Here is an 18,636-nt window from a genome sequence, read left to right on the forward strand (position 1 = left end):
TCGGAACCACTGAGTTTCCATCAACTCCTGTTAACACCACGTGCATAAACTATACCAGACACAGTTCGTTTTTGCACTCGCACATTGTTGCACTATCATTACGCCCTCGTTTGGCCTATTTTTCACACGCGAACTGTTCACTTTGCGCTGGTTTGTGGGGTTGGGTGGTTTTTATCTGCCCCTCATTAACTTCCAATCACTTTCACAGGTTGCTTACACTTTTGCCTAATTTATTGCATCTTTGTTAACGCTCCTTCGATCGTGGTTTCGGATCGTGTTTTTTGGAACCCCGTTTGGAGCTGATCCTCCATCCAGCTAGAGTAAGGTTACGCGACTGCCAACCCGAGCCCAAAGTGTGCAGCTTCGATGCTGGAGGACGGTGCTGCTCCAAGCCACACACTTTCTTCTCCGATTGCGCACCACACAAGTCTGACGGCTTCGGTTTGCGCGCGGGCCGAAAACGAAAGTGCGCGCAATCGTCATCGGGGTGGCGTGTGTGTGTGTGTGTATGTGCGTGGAGGTGGGGCAAGGATAGGTATCTTCTGCGGTTACAGGGTATCTTTTTTTAGTTTTACCTCCCTTAGCCCCCTTTGCCAAGTCTTCCCCCAAAGTACGACGAAGGGTTCGTCGTCTATTCGTTGACACATTCTTCAACAAGTCACCGCGCCAATAGATGCACTAATGCACCTGGGTCAGTCGGGCTTGGCCGTACTCGATCTCGCAGCAGGCAGCTGTGGTAAGTTGAAAACGATTCGAGTAATCGGCCCGTGCGGACACCGGACAGTGACGTATCTTGGGTCTTCCTGGAGCTTGTGGCTTTCTTGGACGCTCTAGGCAGGCCATAGACATATGCCTGCGTGAGTCAACGTTGTCCTCGCACTCGGATTACGTTTAAACGTACTGCGAAAGCATTAGAAACCGCGGTCCGTCGCGGTTTTCTGCACGCAATAGCGGAACAGAATTAGTAATGTAAGAGAGTAATGCGTCCCATCACATTTATCTTCCTCGCCGCGAGTCTGTTGCACGGTTGGCGAAGATTTTCGACGGATTGAAGGGAACCTGTTTTCTAGCGTGGTTTTGCTTTTTCCATGGAGCTTATCAGCGACATGGCAAGTGGTTAAAATAAATTAATCTTTCAATTACAGGTGGTAGTGTATTTTCATGGATGTTTTTCGTACGATACCTCAGATATTTCAGATATGTTCAGATAAGAGATTACACCAAATTAATTCCTGAAGCTATTTTAAAATACATTCCACATAGCCAAAATCAGAGCTATTGCAAAGCGAGTTATTTTTCGCGCCTCCATTAAAGGAAAGGTAACTATGCATAATAAATAAATGATCTGAAACACTGACACCGTCGCATTTTCAAAAAGAGATTTTAGAAAAGGGTTTTCTACAAAATTATCCTTTTTAGAAATCGTTTGCTTATTGCTGGTGTAGAAGATATCTATGTTTGGTTTTGAGCCAATTTTTTATGATAATAAAACTCGTCATAAATGGAACATGCTAAAAATAGTAAATTGTATTCATCCAACCGGCATCCATAAGTGTTCTTTTTGCTTGATGAGTTTTCTCCAAAAAAGACCATTTTAATGACTTAATCATTGGTAAAAGTGTGTTGAAATGGATATATGTAGGTTGGATTAGTTGGATTTACCGAAACGAATTCCCACCTCAACTGTTAAGAGTGGATTGACTGGTTGGCGATAAAACAAACTCTAACAAGATAGCTTCAAGACAAACGTGTTTTTTACTTCTTCTCGCCAAAGATGGTAGAGCCGATGCTGACATTTCTTTGGAAGGCCGCTTCGACCACAAAGTGTCAGCAGAAGGGAAGCCAGGGAGTACACATGGTGAAGTAAACGACAGACCGGTGAAGCGGCGTACTTTCTCCCATATTGGAGGATCATGTGGACCGGGTTGTGGGTACCTACGGTTTTGTCGGTCAGGTACGCTCCCACTTCTCCTGTGGGTCCCATCTTTGGGTATTGGTTTCGATTGCGCAACAAGCAAAGGAAACCGGGCCAGCAGTTACACCGAAACCCCAAACAATGCTGGACAGTTTGAGAGAAAGGGTAAGAAACGTAATCCCTGGCAGGGAGACGGGGGCCCTGACAGGCGTGTAATGTTTTTACGTTTTATCATCATTAGGAACGATTTATCGCTGACCGTGCATCTTCCAACGAGGGAGGTTTTTGCAGCGTCTTCATTTCATCTCAAGACGCTAAGGCTCAACACATCGGCTGTATGGCGTATGAAAAGTTATTACATTTCATTTCGGTATCCTTATTTGCATACGTAAAGCGATTGTTGCCTCCATAACCAAACTGTTGTTGTTGTCTGAACCAAACTGTTGTTACGTAAACAAAATTACATTTGTGGAAATAATTCGTGCTACTTTGCAAGTAGTAGTGACAGGTAATAAATACTGCTTAATAAAAAATGCCATCGATTCAAACCCATTAATCTATCAAAACCTTGTCAGTAACGCTTTATTTATCACTTTTACTTTTATTTTTTTACTCTCAAGAACATTAACAATCATTATCTCCTTACATAAAACATGAATTAATTACCATGAAAGTAGAAAAACAAGGAAGGTGTGCAGGAACTTTCTTTGAAACCATGCTTTGTGTACTGTTTCACACAACATACAGAAAACTATTTCAATTGTAACGGTTTATCGGATTTTCCTTAAACATTATATTTCCCATTCAAATTTAAATAGCAATTTCTTTGCGAAAGTTTCGATTGTTTTTACCAAGTTTTTCCACATAATTTTTTGTTTCTGGTTTGGATTTGCATTTATATTATCAATTGCATGACTTTTTTTAAATGACATTTATTTCAAATTTGTCTGTAAATACAAATATCTCACATAATAATAAAATGATATTTGTTTACAAGACACTTTACTGCTAACTAACTTGAATGGTTAGAAAATCGGCCCATGAGCCCCGGGGCTCACCACCTCGACGGCGTGGGTTCGAATCCTAACCGAGACCGGACCCTACCGGATCCACGTACAACAGGGAAACAAGTCTCGTAAGCCCTTAACGGGCAGGTATGACCAAGAGGTCGTTACGCCAAGAAGAAGAAGCAGAACTTGAGTGTAATGTTAATAAATTCTCTGATAACTATATATATTCTACCATTTGTTTAAATTTGTTTTTATAAAATTAGGTAAGGACATACAAAGAAACAATAAAACATGAAGAAAATAAAGTAAAATTACAGAATTGATAAAACATTTTTTCTCTAAAACCAAACAACATATGGTACCAAGAAGAAAGAATGTTCTACATACGCTGCATGTGCTAGATGGAGCACGTAAATGAATTATTATTAGGTATTCAATTGATTTAATTAGGAACAGAGTTATTTAATTGCACCATTTTCTAAGATCGCATGCTACATGACAAATTCATCCATTTTAATTGCAACATTGCATAATTCAACTCATCATTTCGAATGGTCCTTAAATATGAAGATACGAGCAGTTTCCAACCATTGGCAGAGCACTCAGAAGTTTTTCATGAAAGAAGGTGTCATTCAACCGCAGACAAAACACACAAATCAAGAATTGAATAATCATAACGATTTAAAGTAGCACGGCTCGCCTTTGAAATGATGATGAGTTTCATTTTCCCGAGCTTGTTCACGAAGGGTGGAAGCGACTATAAGACCCATTAGTGACACCAAAAATGCAAATTTGTGCTCAAAGGTCATTACAAGTCCGTCAGCATGCCATAAGGAGTTTTCCAATTTTTTTTTCGTCCTCAAAATGCATCTCATCATTTGCAGCACCATTTCGCGCGGGAGCTTTTCGTGCAGTTAGTTTATGCTGACGAATGTCGTTTCCTGTGATCTGTGATCCCGTGCAGAGTGTTGAACCTCAAGCAACCTCATTATAACCGTAATGGTGCTTAGTGGATTACGTTCCAGCAGAATCGTTCCAATTTTTCCCATCCTGTTCAAAGCATCATTGACGAATTCCGGCAAATTCGAAGCTACGAATCACCAAACGAAGGTACTCCAGCGAGTGGAAGCATATTGGGATGTCGGTGGCAGGTTGCATAATTTATGAGACGCCTAATGCTGCTCCCAAAGCCCACCTTCGGGCTCCGTTACAATTCACTGGGGACCAGCTAAAGAGGGTATGCACTTTACTTTCCGACAACTTGCGCGACCTTATCACCATTTTGCATTCGCTCGATGAAAATATTTGACACCGACGGTACACAGTGGATGTTAAAAGAATCGCAAAAAGAAAGCAGTTCGTTAATATAGTACATTGAAATTTGTCTGTGGTTATAGATTCATGAGAGGACGCATTATTTGTTTACTAAATTAACCCCATTGATATGTGACTAACGTTAAAAGTTATGTTAACGTCGGATGGAAAACCAAAATGAAATGTTACAACAACTTAGAAAAATACTGTAGTAATTCCAAAAAATCTTTCGGCAAATGACGTGCAGGAAAAGATGAGTAAAATAGACAGTCTGTGTCCAACTTACAGCAACTTAGAACATCACAATAGAACATCAAAAAATCCTTTAGTAATTTACTTTAAAAGAATGGAAAGACGGTAGATAACGGAAAGTTTAAAAAAACAGCAAGATCGGCTAATTTTTTTATTAATACATATTTCGTAAGAAACAGAAGTCCAGGTACTAAGCTAGTTTTATGTTACTTTTGTGTTGGTGGGATAATCATAGAAGTGATGTAAACATTTTATGTTTTACTACTGCACTCTAGGATGAATGTTAAACAACAAGTTCTAAAATTTATTTCCCGGCACTATTTGAGGTAGTTTGCAAATGTTCACGCAAGAAGTGTACGCACGTTTTGTGCATCCAATCGGCCTAACGAATCCCGGTTGGTCGTCGGGAACATTTGCATTCCTTCCGTTCGCCTGATGTGCAGTTTTTAAGGGTCTCTTACCCATCTCCCCTGCCCCAAGCGAACCCGAGCTATTAAGCAGCTTGCACCATTCAACTCTTTTATGTTGCGAAAGAACAAAAGTAAAAAAATCAACCTCGGTGAAGTATTGTGTCCCTGTAATGGCTCGCCCGCGATGGAGTGTTGGAGTTTCCTATGAATATGAAAAATTCTACTCTTGCGCCGTCTGCCTTGTGCACGGACTTTCCGCTGGATCGTATTTGGTCTCGGGAGATGTCCGGGTATGTCGGTTCCGTGATTATCCCGAATGCTGATGATGAGCATATCATAATAATGGTTGCGGCCAACGATCTTTCCCGCACTCTCGTCCTACTCAGCCCTGTTTTTGTCCACGCCATTCCTTCATCCCGCAAACCAGTGGAAGTGTTGGAAACTGCTATAAAATTAATTACTGAATTTCACCATTAGAGATGCTTTCCTTTTTTTCTCATTCCAGGATTATTTTCTTTTCCAAAGTATATAGTATATCGTGAAAACCAGTCCCTCCGGCGACCGACAGCATTAATTCGAGCATCATCATTATTCCATTTGCGCCTGGACGCCTTCACTCAAAGACAGAAATGACGGCCCCGGCTCCGGACGGCCATTGTTTGCATGGAGCAGCCACGACAGGACTAAAATTAACCCACATCCATACATGCACGCGACACCGACGACATTGTTCGACGGCGCCATTGGGGATGCCAAGGCGCAGCACCGCGATGAAGTTGTACGGGAAGGAAGGAAAATGAGGTTTTTCCCAACCCACCAACGTCCCAACGTTCGCCCGGCTTATGGCGTTATCCTTTCCTCCTGGGTGTTTCGCAATGGCCCTCTCCCGGTGGGGAGACACATCACACTTTGCAGTAGGACTTTCTCGTCCGGTGGAGTGTTTAATTACGGGAAAGCAACTAAAAGTTATAATATGTAGGCGTCGCTGTTAGTGGCGGTTGCTCATTTGGTACTTTGTGGTGGCAGCGGGATCCAATTAGAGGCATGATTGAGGCTTCGGGCTCGGAAGTATTCATTTCATGTCGTTGGAAAACGATGACGTATGGCTTCGATTTCTTTAAGAATTCAGCACATGTGATCCCGTTTTCATGATATTTACAAAGTTATGGGTCATTATTTAAAAAAATAGGTTGAAAAAAACCATTCTGACTTTGGTGCATTAGGATTTAAAATGATTTTCAAATTCTTAGATGCAGTTGTTGCGAATCCACGTTTTGAAGAGGCTAGTGATTTTACATAAAACTTATTTTTTACTTTGCAACGAGCTAAATGCAGACACGATGGTAACTATTTCCTTCGCTGCGCAGAATTTGAATAGTTCGATTATTTTAAAACAACAAAGATAGTGCTCATTATAAGGCTTAGGCAATTATGCTTTTTACTCCATAATTGATTGCGGTTTTGCGGAAACCAACGGGAGATTCGCCATGCGGAGCATTACACTATTTAAGGGAAAAGTGTTATCGATCACATCATTGTAATGTTTTTTTGTTTTATCTTCCCGCCCATTATTACGAAGAACCAACTGAAGTTCGAAGAACTGAACTCGTGGGCTCGCGATTTCTTATATTAGGCTCACAACACTTAGTTTGTTAAATCTAATTTCTAAATTAACGATTTAATTTAAAATAGTTTGTTTTAAACCAGGTGCTTTCGTTCAATGTTTTCAAAGCTCCACGCTAGGTGGATACCGGTTCGCCCGGTTCACGCAGCTTGCAAGGTTGCTGCAAATAGATATGCCGACTGACCGAGGTGTAGACAGACCAATTACGCCTGAATGTCTGCAATTGAGTGTACTCATTCAATCGGTTAGCGATCCGGTAAAATTACAAATGAAATCGCGAAATTTTGATTATTTATCGTATCGTATTTAATTACAAGTGTACTTATTTACTCTTTTACCTTAACAGCACAGGAACAACGCAACTCATAGGATTTACTGTGCAAAAAATAACGACGCACGTAAACTCCTTCAAAGATTAAATTGTATACAACAAACACTCGACTCAATTTGCTAGATTGATTTCGTTATTCCTTTTTTTTATTAATTATTATTCTAGTCTCAGTAGAGGACTAGTGACACTTGCATCGGAACCATAAATGCTATGAAAGACTGATCAAGTAGATTATTCATATATGCCAAATCTTGACCTTCCCTAAAAGCCCACATACAGCATCCACTAATGGCATGTGAAACGACAACGTTCAAGTTAAGCCATCCTGAGAATGTGTTATTATTTAACATAAACTGTACAAAAATCTAGCTAATGCCATCAAACGACCGTTAGACCCGTTGGCCCCTCTGGAGAAGAGTTTTTGAGGTTTTACCAAACAAGCATCCGTTCATACTGCTCTTATCGTTCAGTGCGCTTCCGATCGCTTTGCTTGATGGAGCACACAAACATTTCGAATGAGCGATCGCCAGTCGTTTGGAGCCTTTTGGCAACTAAGGAGCCATATTGTTCGTGGTTTATGTGCTTCTAGCCAATTCTGGTGCTTTATGTGCTTCAAACTGAAGTCACACTTTCAATGAACAATCAATATGCAACGATAGGGAACAAAATGAACATAGTTTTTAATTTTGAGGCCAAAGAACAGGCATCGTTCTGCTTTCGGTCGCCAAAGAAAAAGAGCTGGGGATTGTCAACGCTACCGATTTGTTGGATTTGGACTTTGATTGCACGGCGGGTCGTATATATTGAACCAAGTTTGCAAGACAGCAGATCTTAATTGCTAAGAAAACTATACTTAACGGGCATGGCATATCTCTGCCCACACAACACGAAGTCGTATTAAGTTGAATAAATTGAATCTCATATTAGTATATTTCGAATCGGAATCGCAGTATGCATAGACAATGTACGAGCAATGTATATTCTTTGTTGCATATGATGCCGAATAAGAATGTAATACGATTTTCTTTATGCATACGTATAGATATACGAACAATGTACGGCTGATGTATATCGTAAGTCGTATATGATGCCGACTTAGAAAATATACGACTAAACATATACATTTTGAACAATGTACGGTTAGCGCCTCCACTTTTGTACGTATAGGCATTATTTTAGCATAATTTACGATTCAATCATATTGCATAGATATACGATTATTGGAAGTTGTATTTCGATTTACGTACAACTGTGTTGTGTGGGTGGAAGGTATAGCAGTAGACTGGATCTCTCGACGTATCTATACTAACAGAGCACAGCACACCTTAGAGACGGAAGCTTAGAGAATCCCGATATGCGTGCCGTGTTGTTCAAAATTTTTAATGTACCCGCTAACATAGCAATCGATCTATACCGGAGTTCTGGTTTAGTGTTGATCTATAAGCAAGAAAACAACTTGAGTTTTCTTTTCTCGATTGGTCGGAGCACGAGATACTAATTAACAGAACAAACAAACACTGGCAGTTCTGCTATGTTGCAAAAATTGATCCCCTCAAAGTACAATGCGTTGATCTTTACAACAAGGACATTGTTAGCATCCGCAGTGAAAATGCTGCTTTCACGGAGCAGTATTCCGACAAGTTTGTTACCATTTGGAACGTATCAGAAAAGAGAGTCGAATGGCTAAATGTGCAAAATCGATAGTTGCATAATAAAAGTCAACTTTTCTCGTTTTTTCCTAGCTCGCACAGTGTTAACATTTTTATGGACCGAAATAATCCTATCAATTTCGCAAGATTACGACATGAATTAATCACCAAAAAGACCGTAACTGACGTGTGCCCGTTATTAAAAAGTCCGTTTGTCATCAACAACGGCAATTGGCCGTCGGAAACTATCTGCCTTCTCAATCCGCTTGCAACGCAGGGTAAAACTGTATCAAACTGGTGAAGTGCGAACGAGTACCTGCAAAGAAATGAAAAAATGCTTTACTTTGGATTGAATTGTTAAACAGCAACATAACACAGTTGTGATAATTGTTTGTTTCAATTTCCAGTTCCGTGCAGCTTTTTTTCGGATGACAAACACGATAACAAACAAGGTGAGCAGTGTCTTCTGTCTTTTGTAAACGGAAGCTAAAGTGCATAATAATATGTTTTTGTATAAAAAAATAAATATTTTCAAGAATGCTGACTACATACTTTTTTCGTTAATCTTGGTTTATTCCTGATGCAGCGAAATACAGTGATTGAATACACAACGTTTGCTATACAATTGACATCGGTACTTTACAAGAAATTTTCCTTAGTTTCCCTAGCAGATTGAGCTACGTGTTGTTTCATTTTCGTGTGCTTTCCGACCCTGGGAAGGATATTAATTGTTACTTTGATCAATCTTACCATGAACACAACATTCTTTTTGAATCAGTAAGGGCCGTCGTATTCATCGATGCTGCCCCAATCTTGACCTTCCCAAAAACGACGCATGCAGTGTCCTGTAATCTTATTTGATAAGCGAATGGTCATGTTGATTGGTTTAAGCCGCGTTAAAGTATGCGTTAAAATTTAACAAAAACGAACGCTAGACCCACTGGCCGTCGGACGATGAGATAGACTTTACCATCTAGTCGTTTTTACACTTCCTTAGTTCTCCTATGAGGATGGTCCTTTTAACTTCCAGTTTGTGTTCTTGATCGAGCACATGAACTTTTCGAATGAGTGATCGTCAGCCGTGTGAAGCCATTTGGTAATAATTGAGCAGTGGAATATTTAATACCAACATAAATACAAATATTTTTAAGCACCACATTGTTTTATCGCCATACAGAGCATATTTTGTTGCCAAAAGAGTAGTTATCAGTACAGGTGTGGTGATATCATTTGAGAGAACCAAACAAGCGTGTAAAGTGAGAAATTTTTGGAAAGTATATTCCATTTATTCCATTTTAGGGGTCCGCGACAGCCGAGCGGTAGCGCCGGTTAGAAAATCGGCCCATGAGCGCCGGGGCTCACCATCTCGACGGCGTGGGTTCGAATCCCAACCGAGACCGGACCTTCCCCTGTACGAGAGGACTGACTATCCACGTACAACAGGGAAACAAGTCTCGTAAGCCCTTAACGGGCAGGCATGACCAACAAGGTCGTTACGCCAAGAAGAAGAAGAAGATATTCCATTTATACTCTTTACCATAAGATCGATGTTGTCTGCAGTAAAATCACTGCTTATTTTAAGGAATATTCCAACTTGTTAGCTTATTAGACGGATACAGAAAAGTGAATAAAACTGGCTATGTTTGAAATGACAATAAACTTAAAAGTATCCCAACACCATTTTCTCTTAATTCCAATACCATTTTGTCTTTTCCTCAGATCCTTTAGCCTACACATTATCATTTACGAAGAAAAACCAATAGATATCAACACAAGTTGGTCAGCTAAAAGATCGTTACCGAAGTGTCCCCTTCCTTCAGCAGCCCATGCGCCATCAACAATGGAAACTGCCCGTCGGACTCAGTCTGCCTTCTCAATCCGCTTCCATCGCAGGGTAAAAATTGTATCAAACATTCGAAGACTTAAAGAGCATTTACTACGAATAAAATAAATTTCCATACGTTGCATTATAACGATAGAGGTTTTTTTCCTTTTAAAAGATCTTCACTATGCCTGACTATTTTGTTTAATTTATTACTCGTCTCATCTGTTACTTTTCATTAACCTCTTTTTTTAAAATTACTTTTTTTCTTTTTGTTTTAATTATAAATCCGTTTAACTGATACCAAGAATGACGGCGTAAAATACGTCCTTGACTTTCCAGCATTCTGAAGATCAACACCACGGGAACAAAAACGATTTTAATTACACTTGTGTTGCACATAATTATACATAATCGTTACAGACACTCGGCGACATTTCAAATATGCATACACTCTGAAGACCATGATCAAAAGCTTTGCATAATATTTAAGCCACCTCGTACGTCGCAGGAATGTGTTTTCGTGTTACCTGCCTGCATTCATTAAGGTCGTTTATGCTTTTATTCGTGATGGCTTTGATGTTGCATTTTTTCCTCTACATCGTGGAAAATGATCAAAGGTCATTTTTAAACCTCAAGTATCAAGTTTTGTTTGTTTTATTTATATTTATGTTCAAGGATTTCATAACGTTTAATGCAGGTGCATTTTTGTTTTAAAAAAACCCCTCACAGATACTAGTGTGTCGATCTTATATTTTTATAATTTGCATCAATGCAGCTGATAATGAGAACGCACTTCAGTGGTAAACGCTGTGATGCACGAGAATTTAATTATACCGTTAATCGTCTGACACACTCAATATCCGCTGCTTATAATGTTGATGTTATACGTAAAAAAGTCACACACTAAACAAGATTGGTCTGACGATTAAATATTTAAAACAAGCTTAGTTTGTGCAATTGAATATTTGCTACTTTTTATGTTTTTCAAATATATACAGTGACCGGCAGGGAAAAGTGCCCACTTCGAATTTTGTTGATTTTCGCTCAATATTTTTTTCTCAACCCAACTAAATATACTGCAAGTATTTTTCGTAAATTGTTTAACATATTTCATATAAGATCCACTAATGAGTAAGCGAAAACAAACATATTTTGATTTCGTGAAAAAAATAATAAAAAAAAGTATCTAAAAAAACAGTGACATGGAAAAGTGCCCACTTTGAAATTTCGAGTTTTGCATAAACTTTTCCATTGAGGGCCAACCAATTGATTGTGTTTTAATATTTTTTAGGTTTGTTAGCACCATTTCTGATGTTTATACATGTATGATCACGTGTTTAATTCATGTTTGGTTGTTGATATACAATTTGTTAATATCAGGTTTTGGTATCTAATTAATTTAAGTGTTTCAAGAAATTATATTGCATAAAATATGTTTTATGACACTCATTTACATTAAAGTAATTCACTCAAAGCACGAAATCCACAAGGCAGCGGTAGGAAAAATCACAATGAAATTTTAAACGTAGGCGGATCGCCCTGGTAGGGGAGACATGTGCAAAACAGATGCACGCATGGACACTAAGATCATTCGTGAGATCAAAAAAATCCAAAAGTAACTGTCAGAGAGGTCATGGAAACACTTCACTCATCAGTTTTCGAAAGAACTATCCGTCGTCGGCTTGTTGCATACGGGTTACAGAGCAGACTTGCTAGGAGGCTTCTTTATATGAGCATGACCAATAAGGCCAAGCGTCTTAAGCTCGCTGAGGAACATGCTGCTATGCCTCTAGAGTACTGGAAAACGGTTCTGTGATGTAACCAATCAAAATTTGAACTTTTTAATCGAAGATGGCATGAACGTATACAGCGCAGATCGAAGGAGGCAATGCTGCAGGTTCGCCACATCCAGGGCACAGTATGCCATGAAGGAGGCAATATGGTGTTCTGGGGTTGTTTTTCGTCCGGTGGGGGGGGGGGGGGGGGGGAGCCTTGGGAACATTAACGGTGTTAAAACTGCAGATTACAACATAAACATAAACATCCTGCAACAAAATCTGGAGATTTCACTGATCCTGACGGGCCTTGAAGAGAAGTACGTTTTTCAGCAGGACAACGACCCAAAACATACTGCCAAGAAGACGAAGGCTTTCTTCCGGTCTTGCCGTATAAAACTTTTGGAATGGCCTCCTCAGAGCCCGGATCTTAACCCGATTGAGAATTTGTGGGCAATTCTTGATTCCAGGGTGAACAAGACTGGTGTTTCAAACAAAAATCAATATTTTGAGGCTCTTTTGCGCGCTTGGGATGAATTAAATCCCGTACACCTTAAAAACCTAGTGCAGAGCATGCCAAAGCGCCTTGCACAAGTGCTAAAAGCTAAAGGAGGGCACATTAAATATTAAGATGTATTTATTATTATTTGTTTTTATGTATATTAATAAATAGCCTTAGTGGGCACTTTTCCATGTCACTGTTTTTTTAGATACTTTTTTTTATTATTTTTTTCTCGAAATCAAAATATGTTTGTTTTCGCTTACTCATTAGTGGATCTTATATGAAATATGTTAAACAATTTACGAAAAATACTTGCAGTATATTTAGTTGGGTTGAGAAAAAAATATTGAGCGAAAATCAATAAAATTCGAAGTGGGCACTTTTCCCTGCCGGTCACTGTAATAACATAACATAAAAATAACACTGTCTCACAAATTTAATCGTTCGTATTCAAAATGTGTATAGTGGAAATAATATACAATTTTACCGACTCTTTCTGTGATCTGTCTGAGTTCTTTAACAGATTCTGTCTGTATTACAGAGGTAAGATAAAAATTAATGTTCAAAGATAGTTTTAAGTATGTCTTTAGCTTGTGTAGTTAAATCAATTTAACAAATAGTATTGCAACATACTTTACAGTTATTGTTGAGTCGACTAGTTTTGTAAGGCATATTTTCCAAAAAAAAGAGAACTAAATACTATTGTTTTGTGAAAATAGTATAGCTCTCAACAGTGGCGGATCAAGAATACTGGAGGCCCTAAGCGGTAGGAATTTTGAGGGCCCCAAATAAAAAAAATTGTATGTGTTTTTTGGGATTTGGGATCAAACTTGGAGCGCGAAGAGCTTTTTTTATTACTACCACATATTCTATATTCGTAATTTCTCACTATCACATCATCTCAAAGCAAATTTATACCACATACAATGTTACATTTAAGTATTACAAATAATCCTAAGCGATACAGGAAAGTTTAATAATAAACTTTATATTTAAAATTTCTTTGTGAAATATGTTTTTCTCTTTTTTCTTGTCAAGTCATCTAGTAGTTGAAGAATCAATAGAATCCATTAGTTGCTCTATGTAGAGAATGGCCAAATTGTTAAGCTTTTCTTTTCCAATTGTGCTTCGCAAATAATTTTTCACTTTTTTCAAAACTGAAAATGAACGTTCACCTGATGCATTGGACAAAGGTAATGTTAAAAATATCTTAATCAATATTCCTACGTTTGGAACAGTACATGGCATATTCCTAACTATTATATGTCCATTATATTTACATTTTTGTTATAATTACTTCTACTCTTATCTTCTCGAATTAATTCAGTAAAGTGTTTCAATTCTGCCACTAATGTAGGGCCATCAATATCATTTTTATACATATTTTTTAAGTATTCTAATGCTTTGCTCTTGTCTTCCAAAGAAATGTGACGATCAAAAAAAATTCTGAAAGGTTCTAAAGCTTCCTTGTATCTTTGCGCACGCGTGGATAGTTCTTGTCTTCATCAACAAATGTCTGTAAAAATTGATCTAATGATTTAAGGAACATCGAACCTTTAAATAATTCACATTCTACAGATTGTAGCGATTTACTAGTATCATTGAATCGCTGCAAAATATTGTTCCAGAGAATGGTCATTAGGACTGTTTCATATTTTTCCATTTTCGATATTAATGATTTTGCTTTTGTTATTGTAACATTGTTTTCTTCTTGTGAATTTACGATTACTTACATAATATGTGATATGTTTTGTTTGTGAGAGCAGCTTGAAAATTTTAGGCACAATCACTGCTTCGAGGCCCCCTATCAGCTCGAGGCCCCCCGCGGCCGCTTACTTTGCGTACCGCTTGATCCGCCCCTGGCTCTCAAACCTCTGAATGTGTACTTTAAACGATTTCGTAAAATAGTCTCGAATGTTATTGAAATGATAATTATCAAATTTTTAAATTCTTGATTTTGCGTATTGATAACAACGTTAAAAAGTTGAAAAGTATCAAGTGACAACTCTATGACAAACTAAGGCGTTTAGTACGCCAGACAGCAATGCTTGTACAAGAAAGGAACTCGTCTGTAGGGGTTTCCTTTGTTATAAACATTCTCGTTCGCCTGACGATGATAATGATGAGGAAAATGAAAAATGTTAATCATAACAATTTTCAATAAACGCAGCATGCTTTGATGTTGTCGGGATGCCAAATATGCTAATGGACGACAATTTGCTCCCGGAGGTGGCTGAATCGAACTTTTAATGAATAGCCACCATCACTGAAAGCACCAGCATAGATTTCTACCGCTTTCCCGCGGGGTTTTTCTAGTAGTTGGAGGAGCACGGAGGGAATATTCAAATTTAGTCCTTCTAGCCTACAAAAAGCGACCCAAGCGGAAGGTTTTCCCACCCCTTCGTTTGCGGCCTATTTCGAAAAGTTACCGTTTGGGGTGATTTATTTCAGCGTTTTTGCTCCACGGGGCAGATACAAAACTTTTCGCGTTTAGTCACGGGAAATTCGAAACCACCAAGGGAGGGCGGATAGAAGCACGCTAAGGAAAAGCCAGAATAAAAACGATGTCTTTGGAAAGAAACGGTAGCAAAAATGGAAAGTCAGCCAAATTTGCACTTCAATGACAAACTAATTTGATCCACCAGATTCGCCAGGATACGGGCGAATCGCGGTCTTATTGTTGTGGCGAAGAAGCGGAACGATCTTTGACTCGCGCTCCTTTGGTCGGGTGATTTTTGTTTTGGCATATTTTTAGCCTCAATTCCGAGTACTCATTAATGCCTTACACAAACGAGCCGAATTTGTAGAGAATATTCCGGGAAAAACATTGATAAACTCATGAAAATTAAAACAGTTGACGTGAAATGCTTGATATCATTAAACCATTAATTATAAAACTAGAATATGAAAATTTTAGGATCGTAATTAAATCTGTTGACATTTGTTAGTTACATCAAACTGAAAAACAATCCGTCAAGAGTATGTTTAACGTAGACAAATTATATTACCATTAGCCGCTATTCTAATTTTTCATGTTTATTTAGTTCAATATACCTTCAAAACAATTAAAGCTAAACATTTAACTTCGGCTTATTTAAAATCTTACCACGAAAGAGCCTTTGATAATACATTAACTAATATAAAACACTTTATAGAAAGATCGATAAAGGGAAAGCAAAACTTTGGTTTGCTAATAGTTTATGATATCAAATTTTCCCAGTTTTTATTACATATTTTATGCCTATATCATTAAGATAACAAATATCATATTTAGTCATATTTAACAAACCCCATGTAAAAATATTACGCTCAAAAGACGTCGGCCAATTGCATTTATAGAAAAGAACCGACGCGAACGAAATGAGATGGCTTAGTTTGGAATTCAATGGGCGGCCATTGAAATGGGAAAGCCATATTGTTCATTATGGCGTAAAAATGTGCTTCCGGAAGGACGGTGTGTGTGTTGGGTGGGTGAATGGAAGTTGGCGTACAAATCACGGTTTGGTGATGGTGGGAGAGCAAAAATAATGCACACCGCCCAATTCGCGCTCTTTGCATGAAATCATTATGCCATTTTTTTCATTCATTCCCCATCGTTCTTCGCATCAACCGTCACTGCTTCGACTTCCGCTCCTTCCTGAGGCCGGACGGAAGGAACCGTTTCCTGCTGCTATGATTACGTATTCCACAGCGACCATGTTTCTTTGTGTTCCCGTTCCGTGTGCTCGTTCCCGTGGACGGGCTGCGTTCCGATTCTAATGATTATTAAAAATGCCATTAAAAAAAGGTGGAGTGAGTGAGGAATCAGAAACGCAAAAAAAAGAAAAATCCCTTGAGCGTATAAAATGGAAGAGAGGGTGGCGGAAAAACAGAGCCCACCCCACGGCGAGTGCATGAAAAAATCAGCCAATGGTGAATCGTCGTCACGGTTTGGTCTTTGGGGTGATTCGTCTGATTCCCAACATTGAATGATTTTTATCCTCGCGTTTGAACGCCAGCTCCCCTTACCCACTCACATAAAGCCTTTCTCGCCACTGTTTCGTTTTGCTTGTGTTTTAGATGCCTCTTCAATTTTTTTGATGCCAATTCGTTGTATAGTTGTGTTGTATAGGCGCAACTAAAGAAAGTACAGCTATTTCCATCTTTGTTTAAAACACTATTGATAAAAAATATCAATTCAAAAAATCATGGAAAAACGTATTGCTATTAGCTATAATTGCTGAGCTATACAACGATTTTTATACTACTGCTCACTAGAAAAAAAACTGTGAATTCATTTACTCACGAAAACGAAAATGAATATTTGAAAATTATGTTTTTGTTCATTAAAACCTTATAAGCATTCTGAACGTATGGAGGAAAGCATTATGTTAAATGAAACACATAGCAGATTCTTTCTCAATTGAATTTCTTTCTCAATTGGATAATTATGCCTTACTTTTATAACGAAAATAATGGTGTGATAGCGTTTATATAGAATTTTATATTGGAAAAATCAACGATTGCTTTGCAAAACGCAGTACAAATACTGTTTCTCCCTTTGCTTCCAATTCATTTTTCCAGCCATTTTTGCTCCACACGCCAGTTTCGGGTCCGCTGATTTTCATTACTTCCATTTCCCTTCTTTCGCTTCTGCACATCTGGCTTTCCTTCCTCCAAGGTGACTTCTGCTTTTTTTCCTTCTGGGCCCTATTTTTTTAGCCCTCCCTTCGGGCCCACCGATGTTGCCTCTGATGAGCTCCTTTATGTGTGTGCCGTGTTCCGGCTAACGGCGAGTTATGATTCGTCGGTCGGCGTGCGGGCTGGGCGGTACACACATCCATGTGCCGGGCCTAATGTTGATTTATGATTTTCCCTAGCCTCGCCCTACATGGCGCGGATGAACGACGACGATGAAGACGACGAGTCGCTCGATGCGAATAGCGTCATAACGAGGGCGCCAGCTAGGAATGAAAAACTAAGGACCATCGGTTCGGTGGTTTTGCCCGGACTCGGTTATATTCTTCCCGTCACCACGCGGTGGTAGAACGCATGGGAAGAATGAAAAAAGTATATTTTCCCTGCCCCCACGATGTGGATCTTCGAAGCTCCTTTTTCCTGCTCGGAGGGAAATTTTTCTCATTTCTCGATTGGTCGCATGCCGTTCGCCAGCGCCGGTTCCGAGTATTGTACGTATGTACGACGTCTCGGAAAAACCCCAACCGATAGAGAACACCACATAGAGGGAGGAGGTTTTTGTGATAGAATGAACCGGTTTCAACCGGTGGGGGGAAAGATAGAAAAAAACCAAAAGCAAAATGCTCGGACGAAAGGACGAACTAACGAACGTACAATAGATAAAAAAAAATGGAAAAACCAACACTGCGACGGGTCTCTATCGCGCATTCCCAACGTCGTCGTTATCCATTTCCTTTGCGGATAAGGAGCAGCACAGACGGGGCTTCCTGTTCCACCGCTACCCCCGAGAAGCGGAAGATCCTGCACTGATTGCGTCGCTGATGAAACCCACAGGGAAATGGAGCAAATGGGTTGTGTGTGTGTATGTTTTTTTTTCGTGCTCACAGTGAACGCGATGGAATGAGTGCGATTATAATCCACTCATATCCGTTTAATGGAATGCTGCTTCCCGTATTCATTTCTCTGCATGTGCGCAATGAAATCATCACCCTTTGCCACATAGCACACGGATTGATAAGGACATGGAACATGTGAGGAATGTTTTTATTGAAAAAGAAATAACATAGCAATCGAAGTAACCATGTAGTAGTATGTTCAGAACTTCAAGTAGAACTTGATGATAAAAATCCTTAATTCATTGCTCACAAGAGGAGTCCCATTCCCCATTCGCATTGAAAAAATATTTATAAAGCTTAATAAAATTGGCACATAATAAAAGAAGGAATAGTAAAAAAAGTGCGCTTTAGAAATTATTAATACTTCCAGTTAATAAGGATTGTAGGAGGCACAAAATGTATGAAACACATACTACTCGACACCACAAAAGACCGTGCACAGCAGACCAAAACTAA

Source organism: Anopheles coustani, chromosome 3 (assembly GCF_943734705.1).
Source record: "Anopheles coustani chromosome 3, idAnoCousDA_361_x.2, whole genome shotgun sequence".
NCBI lineage: Eukaryota > Metazoa > Arthropoda > Insecta > Diptera > Culicidae > Anopheles > Anopheles coustani.